The sequence below is a fragment of the Desmodus rotundus genome, chromosome 8, assembly GCF_022682495.2.
Source record: "Desmodus rotundus isolate HL8 chromosome 8, HLdesRot8A.1, whole genome shotgun sequence".
Lineage (NCBI taxonomy): Eukaryota > Metazoa > Chordata > Mammalia > Chiroptera > Phyllostomidae > Desmodus > Desmodus rotundus.
The window spans coordinates 114890839-114906126 of NC_071394.1; the positions used below are offsets into that span (position 1 = coordinate 114890839).

At 40.7% G+C, this 15288-nt stretch overlaps 1 protein-coding gene across 13 annotated transcripts in view; it reads right to left on the reverse strand.

The window, feature by feature from the left end:
• The window catches only part of THRB (thyroid hormone receptor beta), a 330035-nt gene that overhangs the window by 273202 nt on the left and 41545 nt on the right, over positions 1-15288 (reverse strand). For 8 of the 13 annotated variants that reach the window (XM_053930446.2, XM_053930447.2, XM_053930439.2 and 5 more), the window contains one exon: positions 11893-11988. The exons of the other annotated variants lie outside the window; for them this stretch is intronic. The gene's annotated coding sequence lies outside the window, so the exon portion shown is untranslated. The remainder of the gene's footprint in view (positions 1-11892; positions 11989-15288) is intronic. 13 annotated transcript variants of the gene reach the window in all.

Here is a 15288-nt window from a genome sequence, read left to right on the forward strand (position 1 = left end):
AATCCAGGAAACTTCACAAGATACTTTTGAAAAAATAGATCTTTGCCAGCTAGAGAAAATAAAAAGGGAATTTGGGGGAAAAAATAGGCATAGGCAGAAAAGCATCCTCTAAAAAACTAAGATGTTAGTGTGTTTGGCATGTAGTTGTAGGAATAGACAATTGCAGAAGAGAAGGCCAAGGTCAGATGATGCAGGGCTGTATATGCCACGCTGGGCATCTGAATTTTGTTATGTAGCATTCAGCAATCAAAGGGACACCTGTCTTCAGGGATGTAGCATAATCAGAATTATTTTTAGAAAACAAAAAATAAGATACTGGTAGAGGTATCCAGGACCTTGGCATAGTCTAAGCCTAGGATAGGAGCTCTGGGAGGTGGGGCATGGAGATAAGATGCTGGACAGGAGCAATGTCTCATTGAAAACCAACTGGATGTGGGAGAAGAGATCTACAATGACCTAGTGGTTTCCAGCTTAGCTGATTAGGTACATGGTGATATCACTGGCCAAGCCACTGAGAACTACAGGGGAGGGAGAAAGTACCGTATTTTCAGACTATAAGACGCACCTTCCCCACCCCAGATTTGGGAGGAAAAGGGGGGTGCATCTTATAGTCCAAATGTAGCTTACATGGCTCACTGGGCGGGGGGTGTTGTGGCAGTGGAGTGTGTTTTTTTTTTTCTATTTTCTTCCTCTAAAACCTAGGTATGATGTCTTATGATCCGGTGTGTCTTAAAGTCTGAAAAATATGGTATAAGGTTTGGAAGCAGAGAAACTAAACTTAGAACACTGGGTAAATGGAAGGTGGAAAAAAAACCCCAAAACACTGGAGAACAGAGGCACTTAAGCAAAGTAAGACAAAAAAGACAGGAAGTATGTGGGCAGAGGGACACAAGAGGAGACAAAAAAGAATGGTCAAAGGAGGCGAATGTATAGAGGTGAGCAGAGAGGGGGTTCTAGTCAGCTGTGCCAAGTGCAGCACTGAGTCTGGTACATTAAGGACACAAACAGGTAGCACATAGCGGCACCCAAACCCCAAGACCTCAGAGCATGCCCACGTGGAGATGGACATTTGTTTGCTCCCCAACTTGATTACTCACATACTTCTTGCTCTCACACAGAATACGAGCTCGGTGTGTTTGCTACAAGGAGTCAAGGGGAACGAGGCTTTCCCCTGATACTGGAAGGCAGAGCCTTGCTCTAGCCACAGCCACTGAAAAACCAAAACGAAAGCAGTCCACACAGGATGGGAAGCAATAAGTAATGTGGGCCCGGGAAGGAACCCAATGCGCACAGCAATGTGCATGCGTACAGACACTCCACTGGCCTCCCCCTCCTCCTCCTCCTCAGCCCCTCCAAACTGTCTAGGAAGAATAGATGATCAGGCCTCAGTATAATTAATTCTCTTTCATGGAAGTAGAAATTAATTGCAGCTGAACTAACTAAAGAAATCAAAGAACTCCATAAATGCTTATACACACAATAATCATTAAATATGCCCTTAAGAGCAGTGGTGGGAGAAAGCAAGGGCTGGAAGGGAATTACAAATGACACTTATGTACTGAGAAGGAGAATAGATAGACCCCAGGGTGAGTCAGAAGACAATAGAATCTCTGTTTGAGGAAAAGAAGAGGAAGAAATAATACTGGAATAACATGTTCATGTATATCTGGGAGTAAGTACAGGGGACTGTGCTGTTCTTATAATAAGGAATATGCAAAGGAGATCCAAAGGGCTACACAGCTTTTCTAAGGGGAAAAAAAAAACCCAGAAGAGAGAATAATGGCAGGAGACTGAGTAACAGGGAGGAAAGCCAACATTGGGAGGGAGTGTAGGAACTGCAGACATCATTCTGGGTTCTTTGTCTGGGCCTTCGGGACAAGACGGCATCGTTTGCAACCACACCGTGGTGAACAGCACAAGCTTTGATCCGTGTGTCAACCACAAATGACAGCATCAGAATGCAATAGTCATGTTTCTTAAAAATACATATTACATATACAATATACAATACATCCATACAGATAAATCATTTCCATTTCTGTGTTTTAAAAAGTATATCTGCTTGAGTAAATTAAAAGATGAGTGAGAGCAGTTGGTGTTTTCTTAGCTCCACTCTGAGCCACGTTGTCAAAAATAATAACAGTTCGAATTATCGGGAAAGCATCCTACTTCTCAGGCATTCTGGCTTCCCCTTGAGCATTGATCCTGAGGTTGCAGTTCTATGCTTAGCACATCCGTTATTTGAGGGTTGGGTGGCCTGAAAGATCATGTACATTTAGCTATCCCTGTTCAGCTTCTTTGAGCTTCTCTGGGCATTGTAAGTATAATAATAATAATAATGTGAACCTGCTCACAGGAATGATCAAAGAATCAACTAATCAATGCTAAAAATGGATGCATACAGAAACATTTCCAGTTCTCAGATCTGGTTGGTGTAGTTAAATCCTCGGGAAAGTGGACTACCTTACATCTCATTGATTCTAAACAGATGACTCGGTCCCTACATCAGTCATGTGTATGTGGCCTAGGCCATTTTCTCCATTCAGCATAAAAGGGGTAACAGATCTTTGCTATTTCTCTGGATTTATACAAGGGTCCTGCTGTCTATATGCCCCGAGCCAGAAAGGAAATACATAAAAGATAAACATACTTTTGTGCCCCAAAACTAAATGTTTCCAGCCGGAAATGGGTTTACCGTCCTCTGAACTCCTATAGAAATCTGTCTCCCCTGAGGACCCCAATCATCGCCGCCTTAAGTAGTTTTTATCTGTGCTCAGACCTCAGTTCTCCTGCTATTTTGCAAGTTCTTCAGGAGGTGGACTGCATTTTAGTACAATATCTGAGTAACACTTCATGTTTGTCAAGGGCTTTACACTTTCACAAGATGCTTTCAGAGGCACTGTCTCACTTGGTCTTCATGAGCCCATCAGCACATTCTAACTCATTTCCTACAGGAGGTAACTGACATTAAGAAAAGGTAAATGACTTGACGGTCACGTGGCTGTCCAGCTGAAACCCCCAGTCAGGAATTAAGCACATCAATCTACTCCCAAACCAGGCTGCCTTTTCCCCACACTGAGCTTTACCTCCTCCTCCCCCACAGGCCACCTTATACGGCTGGTGATCCGCCAGGTGCCCATGATGAGAAGGGTGTCTAGAGAGAAGAACAAAGGGGCAGAAACATAAGGCCATTAAAAAGAGAAAAGGAGATGGATGCCAACTGATCTTCATGTTTCTCTAATCTGACAAGCCCTGGAACACTGTGGCTAGATATGCCAAGCCCCCAATCTTTTCATCGCCATGGGAGAGTCGGGTAGCACGGCCATTGTCAGAGAGGGAACAAAAAGAAGCGTGTGAGTGTGTGTGTGTGCGCACGCTATGCACTTGAAGGGATAAAGTGGCGTTATGAGGACTATGGAATCATTGATGTTAGAATGGAGAGAGCCCTGGGAGGGCACCCCTTCCAGAGTTGCTGGAAGAGGAACTTCTGTGCTGCAGAGGTCTCAGACAGGCAGAGCCTGAGCCTGCTGCGGATGCTTCTGGTGAAATGACCCTCTCTTCACCCAGTCCTAGAATATAAACACAGAGGAGGGGTAGTTTGGCCTGGTTATTAGCACTGGGTAAGAGGGTAGATAAATAGGCAGAAACTCTTGTAGCCAGAGGGGCAGAAGGTTATAAAATCCCAAAAAGACAGGCCAAGCTGGTGTCTCAGATAAGGATGTTTAGAAGGAAAGCCAAAGATGACAATTCCTGTGCTAGTCAGGGCCCTTAAGGGAACTGTATGGGGGAGTGAGGGGAGCATGATAGGGCAGGGGGAAAGGCAACAAAAATATGTGTCAGAAGAAGTCTAGCCCGATTCTACCAGGAGCTCTGAGTGTCCACGACACCTCAGAGGGACTCCTGAAGGTGAATGAGCTACTGAGCTGTGTCATACCTTTGCATTAGCCAGTCATTGGCCAAGGGCTACCCTAAGGGACGGGAGCTGTAGCCTCCCAGGTTTCTTTGGATGAGGCAGATGTCATCAGTCAAGTACAGTTCTACACGGGAGGGTGTAAATGTGAGAAGCTGGCAGGCAACACCCACAGCAGCTGGAGGGTGGGTGCACCAGCCCAGTGAAGTGGATCTGAGTGGGGGCACTAACGGCACCTACTCTGGCAGCTTCTCACACTTAGAAGAATCTGCATTCCCATAGGTGGCTTAATTTAGGAGTGGATGCCCTCTTTTGGGGAACTTTGGGTAAGCTGGGGGAGCCAATCCTCTGCCTGGGATCATACTGGGTTACCTCCCACTTTATGAAACCACATACTAAGTTTCTGCAGTCTCTACCTTTAATGAAACTTTCTAGCCTCTAACTACCTGTGTTGATGTGTTTTGGTCCTTCGCTGTCTCATTGTGACAATGCTCATTGTCACAAATATGCTTTCCTCCACCCAAACCTGTGTTTGTATATCTTGGGGACAGTGGGCTCAATAACTCCCAAAGGCAGCCAAGTCTATTTTGCTATTAAGTACAAGTTAGTAATTACTTCCATTCATACAAGCAAAAACTATTTCCCTATAATTTTCATTCACCGAAGTCATGGGCATGAAGTTTAATTCTTAGATGCCTTCTTTTCCTTAGGCAAAACATCCACAGTTCAGATTATTCCCCAGTATTGCACCTGATCTCAAATCTGCTCACCCAGCTGGTCCCTGCCCAAAGGAGAAGTTCCAGTTTGTCTACGACCCTGTTAGAGGAGGTACACCCAACCCCTGCAGGAGTGCTGTGACTCACAGGGAGCAGAGTGAGACTATTCTTCTTGTTCTAGACACAATGGTTCAATTAATAGAGTCTAAAATTAACCTCATGATTCAAATAAGCTCCACTACCACAAGCCCCAACATACCACTGATTTATACTAACTTGTAAACAGTGAATCTAATTGCACGAGCTGTCTATCTCACCCCATCCTTAGTTTCTAGTTTAATTACTTTTTAAACTTTTTTTTTATTATTGTTCAAGTACAGTTGTCTCCATTTTCCCCCTTGACTGCCCCCCCACCCCAGCCATCCCCACTTCCCACTGATTATTATTTTTTTCCTTAACTGTAGTTCTTTTACACCTATTCAAACACAGTTTATCTCGTTAGAGTTGGTCCATAATTCTGCCTTGAAATGATCCCTTTGGACCCTAATTCTACTTCTCAAAATATATGCTATGCTTCCAAGTTTCATGCTAACCACCACTTTGATAAATATGCAATCTGTACCCTTACTAAAATCAGTGATTAAAAAACACCTAAATAGGTCCAATCGTGGGTCCTCGTAGGCTACCATTAGAAGCCACTGTCCCGGGAGCCCTGGTAGTTCTCACACAGCTTAACTCATGGTTGGTCCCAGACCCAGTCTAAATTTGACAATGAATTCACTTTTAGACATGCATTCTGATTCACTGTGTTTTGAAAAATGCAAAATAATTAATTTATAAAATATTTGCAGTTACATTTGTTTTTTTATCTTTTTAATTTATATTTTTAATATATTTTATTGATTATGCTATTACAGTTGTCCCATTTTCCCCCCTTCACTCCCCTCCACCCTTCAGTCCCCTCCCACCCACATTCCCCCTCTTTGGTTCATGTCCATGGGTCATACATATAAGTTCTTTGGCTTCTACATTTCCTATACTATTCTTATCCTCCCCCTATTTTCTACCTACCATTTATGCTACTTATTCTCTGTACCTTTTCCCCCTCTCTCCCCCTCCCACTCCCCTGTTGATAATCCTCCATGTGATGTCCATTTCTGTGGTTCTGTTCCTGTTCTAGTTGTTGGCTTAGTTTGCTTTTGTTTTTGTTTTAGGTGTGGTTGTTAATAACTGTGAGTTTGCTGTCATTTTACTGTTCATATTTTTTATCTTCTTTTTCTTAGATAAATCCCTTTAACATTCATATAATAAGGGCTTGGTGATGATGAATTCCTTTAATTTGACCTTATCTGAGAAGCACTTTATCTGCCCTTCCATTCTAAATGAAAGCTTTGCTGGATAGAGTAATCTTGGATGTAGGTCCTTGCCTTTCATGACTTGGAAAACTTCTTTCCAGTCCCTTCTTGCCTGTAAGGTCTCTTTTGAGAAATCAGTTGACAGTCTTATGGGAACTCCTTTGTAGGTAACTGTGTCCTTTTCTCTTGCTGCTTCTAAGATTCTCTCCTTATCTTTAATCGTGGGTAATGTAATTATGATGTGCCTTGGTGTGTTCTTCCTTGGGTCCAGCTTCTTTGGGACTCTGAGTTTCCTGGACTTCCTAGAAGTCTATTTCCTTTGCCAGATTGGGGAAGTTCTCTTTCATTATTTGTTCAAATAAGTTTTCAATTTGTTGCTCTTCCTCTTCTCCTTCTGGTATCCGTATAATTCGGATGTTAGAATGTTTCAAGATGTCCTGGAGGTTCCTAAGCCTCTCCTCATTTTTTTGAATTCTTATTTCTTCATTCTTTTCTGTTTGAATGTTCCTTTCTTCCTTCTGCTTCAAACCTTTGATCTGAGTCCCAGTTTACTTCCCATCACTATTGGTTCCCTGTACATTTTCCTTTAATTCATTTAGCATAACCTTCATTTTTTCATCTACTTTGAGACCAAATTCAACCAATTCTGTGAGCATCCTGATTACCAGTGTTTTGAATTGTGCATCTGATAGGTTGGCTCTCTCTTCATCGCTTAGTTGTATTTTTTTGGGAGCTTTGATCTGTTTTTTCATTTGGGCCATTTTTAATTTTTTTGTCTTTGCATGCCTGTTACATAAAGGGGTGGAGCCTTAGGTATTTACCAGGACGGGGCAACCCACATAGCTGCGTTGTGACACTGTATACTGCGGGGGGGGGGGGGGGGGGGCGGCGGGGGGGTTCTGAGAGGGAACAATGGCGCTTGTTCTGCCCTCTGGTTTTCAGTGACTGTCCCCACTACCCACAAGCAAATCAGGCCCTTCTGGTGCTGATTTCCGGGTGGGTGGGCTTGTGTATGTTCTAGGACCCTGTGGGTCTCTCCAATGAACTTTCCTGTGAGGCTGGAAGTTTCTCCTGCTGCCGCCTCAACCCCCACAGGTGTTTTCAGTCAGAGGTTTGAGGCTTTATTTCCCCACGCTGGAGCCCTGGGTTGTGCGGTCTGTCTTGCTCCCCAGTTGTTCCCCCGGGTTTATCTGCACGTGAATGTGGGAGCACCCAGTCTGCCAGCTGCCGCCTTGCCGTGAGTCCTCTCTGCCTGGCTGCCTGTCTCTGCCCCTCTTATCGGTCTGGATGAATGTGTGTTCTCTAATCCTTGGTTGTCAGACTTCCATACAGTTTGATTTTCTGTCAGTTCTGGTTGTTTTTTGTTTTAAAATTGTTGTTGTCCTTCTTTTGGTTGTGCGAGGAGGCACAGCGTGTCTACCTATGCCTCCATCTTGGCCAGAAGTTCTCCAGTTACATTTGTTGAATAGAATATAAAGGTGGTAATAGTTTTATGAAAAAAAAAATAATCCTCTGGAGCCAAAGGCTGAATTCAGAGTATGATTTAAGAATAGAAAATCATTTTCTTTCCTGTCAAATAAGATGGCAAGTCTAGGGATGCCTAAGGGATGATTACTGAGCCCTGGATGTGACACATAGAAACGCCACTGTACTACAGGAAACAGGTGGTCTGTGACAAGAGAATACAAGAAGACTGGAAGCAATATTTCTCTACTGCTGCAAGACAAATTACCACAAACTTAGCAGCTTAAAACAACGAAATTATTATCTAACCGTTCCATGGGTCAGTCTTGTAGGTCACATTAGTTAGTTCAGCTCTTTGCTCAGGACCACACCAGGCTAAAATCAAGGTGTGGGTTGGGGCTGCTAACTCATCTGAGGTTTGGGGTCTCTGAAGCTCACTGGTTGTTGGTGGAATTCAGTTCTTTGCACTGCAGCCCTGAGGCCGCATTTTTCTGCTGGCTGTTAGCAGGGGCAGGGGCCAGGGAGGTGAGGCTGCTGTCAGCTCCCAAAGGCTCCCTACCACCCCCTGCCTTGGGGCTTTCTCCACAATATGGCAGTTTGCTTCTTCCAGAACAGCAGGATAATCTCTCTCTCTTCCTTCTGCTAAGATGGGGTCTTAGGTACAGCAGTGGAGAGAGTGACAACCCCACTATATTCATGGGTCCCATCTACAGCAAAGAGAGGAGAGTATACAGGGTGTGCCCAGCAGGGGCAGGGACCTGAGGGGCTGTTGCAGACTTCTGCCTGCTACCGTGGATAATATGGTGAGGGACAGAGAGGACCAGTAGCAGGACAGGGACCTGCTGTGGGGTTTGAACTTTACCCTGAAAGCAATGGAGGCGCACTGATATGTGCCTCTCCCTTTGGGGAGATACAAGAAACTGCTGCAAGTAGCAGAGGTTAAGAAAATATTCTGGGAAGCATTGCACCCCAAGGGAGTATCATTCAATGAACTGAGGCAATTAATATAAAGCACACTCTAATGCACCTCTATACTCAAATCACCTGTTTATAATGTATCACCTCACTTGCCTACTTGACAACTGTGAGAAAGCCAAACTACACCTGGCCTCCGTTGTTATAATCAGGTGTGCTCTCCACATGCCAGACAGAAAAAATAAATACTCTGCATCATTAGAGAAGCCTCTCCGAACAGAAACATCCTATTGGACACTAATGCCCCCAATAAGAAAAGTCTTGAGCCCCATTCCTGTATGTTGCTGGCTTCCTCAAGAAAACACCTCTAAACTCCTGCCCCCAAACAGAAAACACTGCTACCTCTGACTTTTGGAATATATGATATGTGAGGACCCACCCAGATAGGTAGCATGTGAGAAAAGGCTGTTTTTCCACCAATGACAATGATGAGTGTATTCACTGTAACTCCATGGTCCTTTTATCCCCTCCCTTTAAGTGCTTGCTATATCCTTCATTTCGAGCATCTGCTTTTTCTAAAGGCTGGATACCCTTCCAAAGATTACACATAAAAATACTCTAATGTTTAATTTGTCTTCAAGTTTTCCATTCACAACTATGTCTATACACGGTGCCCATGAGAACAACCATAATATTTATTCTTAAGTATAATAATGACAATAGCGATAAGGTGCTTTCTACATGCCAGGCAATGTTTTCAGAGCTTCCTATCCTCACACTCAGATGAGAAAACTAAGGCATAGAAAGTTGAAGGAACTCGGAGATCACACAGGTTGTCAGTGGCGGAGCTGGGATAGGAACCTTGGCAGAATAATCTGCAATGTGTCCCAGCTTCAAAATGAAAATAGACACTAACTACTCTCTTTAGGGTGGCCTTTGAGCCACTCCATAAATGACGGCTGACCACCAATGGTTACTTTTAAGGTGGCAGAGTCAAAAGTAGAAAAAATAAAGATCCAAACACTAGGAGATTATGTTACAGAAGTGAGCAGCACAGGAACAGCAGGATAAATAAATCCAAGAAGTAGTTCTTAAAATAAGTCAAATAAATCTCAGAATTATAAAATAAACCAAGAAAAAGACAGAGAAACACAGATCTAAAAATCTTAGAAATTATGTAAGGGAATACTCTATTCAACCTATGTTTGATCTTTTAAAAATATTATCAAATGGCAATTTTTTGATATACATGCATTTCCAAAATTGACACAAGCAGACAGAGACACACTGAATAGACCAAATGAATACAAACAAACAACAACAAATAGAGAAAATCTTAAGAAGTGGTAAAGGCATTACCTGGTTCAAAAACTAATCTAAGCATAGAAAATTCCACAGGAAACTTCTTTCACATTCCCAAAGAAAATGTATAATTTCCATATGTACAAAGCACCAAAAGATAAAAACTTCCCAATTATTATATGAAATAAACATCATTTTGATGTCACAACTAACAAGACAGCATAAAAATTCAGCCAAAGGCCAAGTCATTATGAAAGTTGATGCAATGATCTGAAACAAATATTGAAGACAGCAGTGAGTTGAGAAAACATGTCATCATGACCAAGTAGGATTTGCTCCAAGAATAAAATATGATTAAATATTAGGAAATCTAGTACGCCACTTTAATAGATCAAAGGCAAACATTACACAATAATTTAAAAAATACTCTGTTTCGAGTCTGATGAATTGCAAACAATTCTCATTGGATACTCACAATATCCTTACAAGATATTTATATTATTATCCTCCTATTACAGTGTAAGAAACTGAAATTGGAGGATGACAATGCACTCAACGGTATACTAATTCTAAGAGGTGTGGGGTGTAATTCTAAGAGGAAGTGGGGTGATCCGAGCCCGCCAGGTCTGTCCGGCCGTAAATCCGATACTCTGACTTCCATTGCACGTTATCTTTGTAGGTGATAATTTATCAGAACAATCAAAAATCATCTAATCACATTTCAAACCCCTTCTTTGATTAAAATATTCTCTTGCCATATTGGAAATGCAATAAAATTTCTCTAATACGTTGGAAATACCTATCAATAGCTGTTAAAATTAGAAACAAGGGAAGACTAGAATACCACTAAGTTAAGAATAACATTGCTACAGAAATTCTGGCTAATGCTATAAAACATAATTCTGAAGGAAGAGGTATGCTCTTTGACAAATAACAGAAACATTATTTGTTATAATAAGATTTTTTACTGAGAAAATTCAGGAGAACTATGTAAAAAATGACTATCATTAAAAAATAGAGTAAAAAAATACAAAAATAGCTTTCATGTGACAGCAATCACCAATTAGAAAACAATGTAAATAAATAAAAACTATCATAACTAGGAATAACCTTAAAATGTATAGGACTTGTATGAAGAAATAGTTTTTCTGTCACATTGAATAAGACTTGAAAAACATGCATATTATAAAATAATTAAAAATTGTAAAGATGCGAACTCTTCCAAAATAATTCATAGTTTATACATAATTCCTTGCAGGATACATCAGCACTTTTTATTTTAAAAATTAATTCCAATATTCACCTTGAAGTATGCTCAGATGATAATGCTAAAGTACCTTTAAAATGCAGAGTAATGAAGGGCTTGCCAAGTCAGAAATGAAAATGTGCTAAACAAAATACAATATGGTTTCACTACATAATCAATAGACAGTTGAAGAAATGGATTGCAGAGCCCAGATACAGAGATGTGTATGCTGATATAATTAGAGATAGATTTAACTAAAACTAAGTGAAGGAAAAAGGGATTGATTATTCAGTAAGAGGTGTTGGAGTAACTATTTGAATAATTAAAAATTATATCTCCACATCATAGGGTATGTCAAACTAAATTGCAGATGGATTAGATATTAAATTATAAAGGATTATGAACAACATAAATGATTATTTATTCGATATTGTGCCAGGCAAAGAATTTCCAAACATAGACATAGTGGAATACATTGGAAAGTAGTAACAGATTTAACTGCAGTAATAAACATGAAAAAATTCATATATCAAATAGCACAATACTCAAAATTAAAAGGCAAACACCAAAGTAGGAAAATAATTTCCTAAGATATGATATACAAAGAATCTTTAATAGACAGTTCATAAGCAAAATATTAAGATAATGGATAAATAGTCAAAGAATATGGATCAACCAGTTACAAAGGAATTGTTACAAATGTCCAATAAGCATTCAAAAAGAATTTTAAATGATTACTGCTTAGTGCTGTCGAGTGTGAGGAGAGACAGACACCCTCATACACTGTCAGTAAGAGTGTAAATTAATACCTTTGGCCATATCTAAGAAGAACTATAAAAATGTTTGAGCCTTTTGACTGTACCTACTGTTAGGTAGAAGCAGTTAAGAAGAGGGCAAAAGATGCCCTCGCTGGTGTGGCTCAGGTGGTTGGAGTGTTGTCTTGTAACCAAAAGAGCACATAACTTTCCCGGTCAGGGCACATACCTAGGTTGTGGGTTCGATCCCCAGTCTTGGCGCGTATGGGAGGCAACCAATTGATGCTTTTCTCTCGCATTGATGTTTATCTCCCTTCCTCTCTCTCTAAAAGCAATGAAAAAATGTCCTTGGGTGAGGATTAAAATAATAAATAAATAAGTTAATTAATTAAAAAAAATAAGATGGCAAACAAGAAGCTGGACACACTGAACCTTCTAAGGAGATAAAGAAGTCTGCCTTATGTGTCCTCTACTTTTATTGCATGATTTCAGGGAAATGGTGGAGCGGGTGTCTCATAATCCACTTTGGCTTCTAAAAGGAATCATCCCAGAAACTATCTCTCCATCAGATCCGACCAATTCCTTCTCTGCTGCTTCTACTCTGACCTCTTCTGGCTCAGCCCCACTCTGCAAACCTCCACTTTCCTCCCACTCAAAATCTGGCCACAACAAAATAATCCCGACACAGGAAGCAGAGCTTCAGGGAGGTCAGTGTGCTGAGTGATTACTGAGGGAATGGTGTGTTTCTGCAGAAATGCCTTCTGCCTCTGCTAAATTATCATTTCATAACACTATCCACTTGGGAAAGACTTTTCTCAAAAAACTTATACTCCTGAAGACTCTCCTGCAAAGCCCTACTGCAATGATATCAGTCCATTTCTCCTTCACCAGCACAATTCAGGGAGCTTTACTAAAATCATTACCCAGTCTCTCAATGATGCTCAGCAAATATTTACTGGGTGCCCTCTAGGGTTCTGGGAAATATAATGCGAGTGTGGGAGGCTGAATAAAATGGTCCCCAGAGACGTCCAGATCCTAATCCTGGAACCTGCGAACACATAACATTACATGGCAAAAGGGACTTTATGGATGTGATTAGGGTAAGGATCTTGAGATGGAGAGCTCGTCCTGCATAATCTGGGTGGGTCCAGTATAATCACAGGGTTCCTTATAAAGGAAAGACTCAGGAGTCAGGAGGAGGAGATGTGACAACAGAAGCAAAGGTCAGAGTGATACAGGGCCGCAAGCCAAGGAATGTGGGCAGCCTCTAGGAGCTGGAAAAGGCAAGGGAACAGATTCTCCCCTAGTCTCCAGAAGGAACAAAATTTGGCCGACCTATTTTAAACTTCTGATTTCCAGAGCTACAAGATAATAAATTTGTGATGTTTTAAGCTACTAAATTGGTGATCTGTTATAGCATCAACAGCAAATAAATAAACTATGATTCAATGAAGTCTAGAGCCTCCCTGCACGTAGCCTTACGAAACATTCGTCACTTTTAAAGCATTTCTTATTTTTTGCCAGAATTTCCCAAAATGTGTTACACTGAGTGCAGGCCCTACGAGTTATTCCTCATAATGTTAAAGAGTTCTCTCATCAAACGTCTTGTATCAATCACCCCCTTGGAAATTCACAATGTACTTTCGCATATTAAAGGCTTGGTTGTCTCTTTTTTCCTTTGTTTAATTCCGAATTTTCCAAACTTATTTGTCAATAGAAGCTTCTAAACGTCTATTTACATCAACATCAATAACAGCAACAAATATTTACTGCTTTGCATACTTGTTATGTGTCCAACCCTAGGCTGGGTCCTGAGGAACACAGGGATGAACCCATTCTTTAAACTGCTTCTTAAAACGTTTAAAGACACTTTGGTGAACTCTATTAATTTCCAGGATGCTTGATACATACTGTGTTTTTAGTTATTCTCATAGGTGGTTTTTTATTGTGCCCAACAGGAAGTTAAATTCCCAGAGAGTGGGCATATTTCTTTACAAGTCTACCATCTGTGGCATCTTTCCTCAGGAAGCTAATATTCCAGTTGATGAGACATGCATATAGTTATAAGAAAAAATATTTTGGGAAGGAAGATGGGAGATTTTTGTTACCTAATTTGACAAACAGAAAAATGTTGAAAGAATAAACTGTCCCAGACTGTCTTAGTGAAGGGTCCCTTGATTATATCATCCAAAAGAGTTTCCTGAATCACGTGAACTTCTAAAGTCTTCAAGAAGCAGTCATACTTCAGGTAACACGGCATACACAGTTAGCATCTCCTGCTCCATTACCATGGTCTCCTTCCCTCACCATTTCCCTCCCCTCTGATCTTAATGAAAGTCTGAGATCTTGATGACGGTACTTCTTTGACTTATAAACCAGCACTGTGGTACAGTTGGATCTTTTGGGTAATCACTGCATCAAGTAAAATATTATAGATTATTAATTATATCCCTATTTTTCCAAAAGGAATAAATAACTGTTCAACATACACCACATTCTTGCCCAGCTACAAATGGCTGATACTGTTGTTTCTCTTGCAAAGTATTTTTTACAACTTTCCAGTCTCCCATGCTTACAAGGGACACAATTATGCAAATATTGCCTCTGTTTTTATAAGAAATCAAGTAATTTTAAAACAATGATAGATGAAAACTTTTTAGCAACACCTATTTTACTTATAAAATTGACAATCATAGCTTCCCCTTTCCAATAACTTTTCAACTCAAATCAATGGAATTTCAAAGAACTACATATTTATTTTTAAATTCAATTAGGAAAAATCCGAAGTATTTAATGAATGTTATAAATTATAATACATTACTGCGAGAAAACAACCATCGACTCTTTATGTTATTGATATTTTATACAATTCATCATCCTGTAACAATTAGCTAGGTTTAGTCATAAAAATTCAACTTCTGAACCTAAAAAAAAATCTCAACTACTCAGACAGGTCTAAGCGAACCCGCAGTAAACTCAGAGACCTTTCTCATGCCACACCCTTCTTTGCAGTAAATGGGAGGGTCTGATCTGAGAGGGAATGGGTTTGGTTTTATCTTGCCCTGTTAACATATTAAATCTGAGTTCAATTACAAGTTGTCAGTTTTCAATTACATAACCATTGTGATGCAGGGATATTTTTACTCTTTCTACTTTGCTTCTACTTATCCTGTGTCTAATCAGTGACACTAGGACCTTCTTCTTTAGAATAAATGATGGTGGTCACCTTTAATGCAAATTTAAAATTCTCCACACCAAAAAAAGCCTAAGCAGTGTGTCCTGGAGGATCTGAAGACTTCTGTGCTTAGGATTTGTCAGTGCCGTGCTCTGCAGATGGGAGGGGATATGGAAAGAAGGATTCATATTTTACTGGCCACCTAAATGGCATCATAGGATTTTGAAATATAGAGACAAGTAGTTGCTTCTTGCTGACCAGCAAGATTGCTACAGGTTTCAAGGAGAAAGTATTTGTCATCAAAATGAAGTAATTCAGTAAAGGACAGGTCCCAGGGACAGAGCCACAGGGGAAACTACACCTGCCTGTTTGTTGGGTGAAGTTTCACTGAAGAGTAGTAGTATCCGCTTGAAGAGTATCAAGCTAGTAAATCATTCAGACAACCCAAAC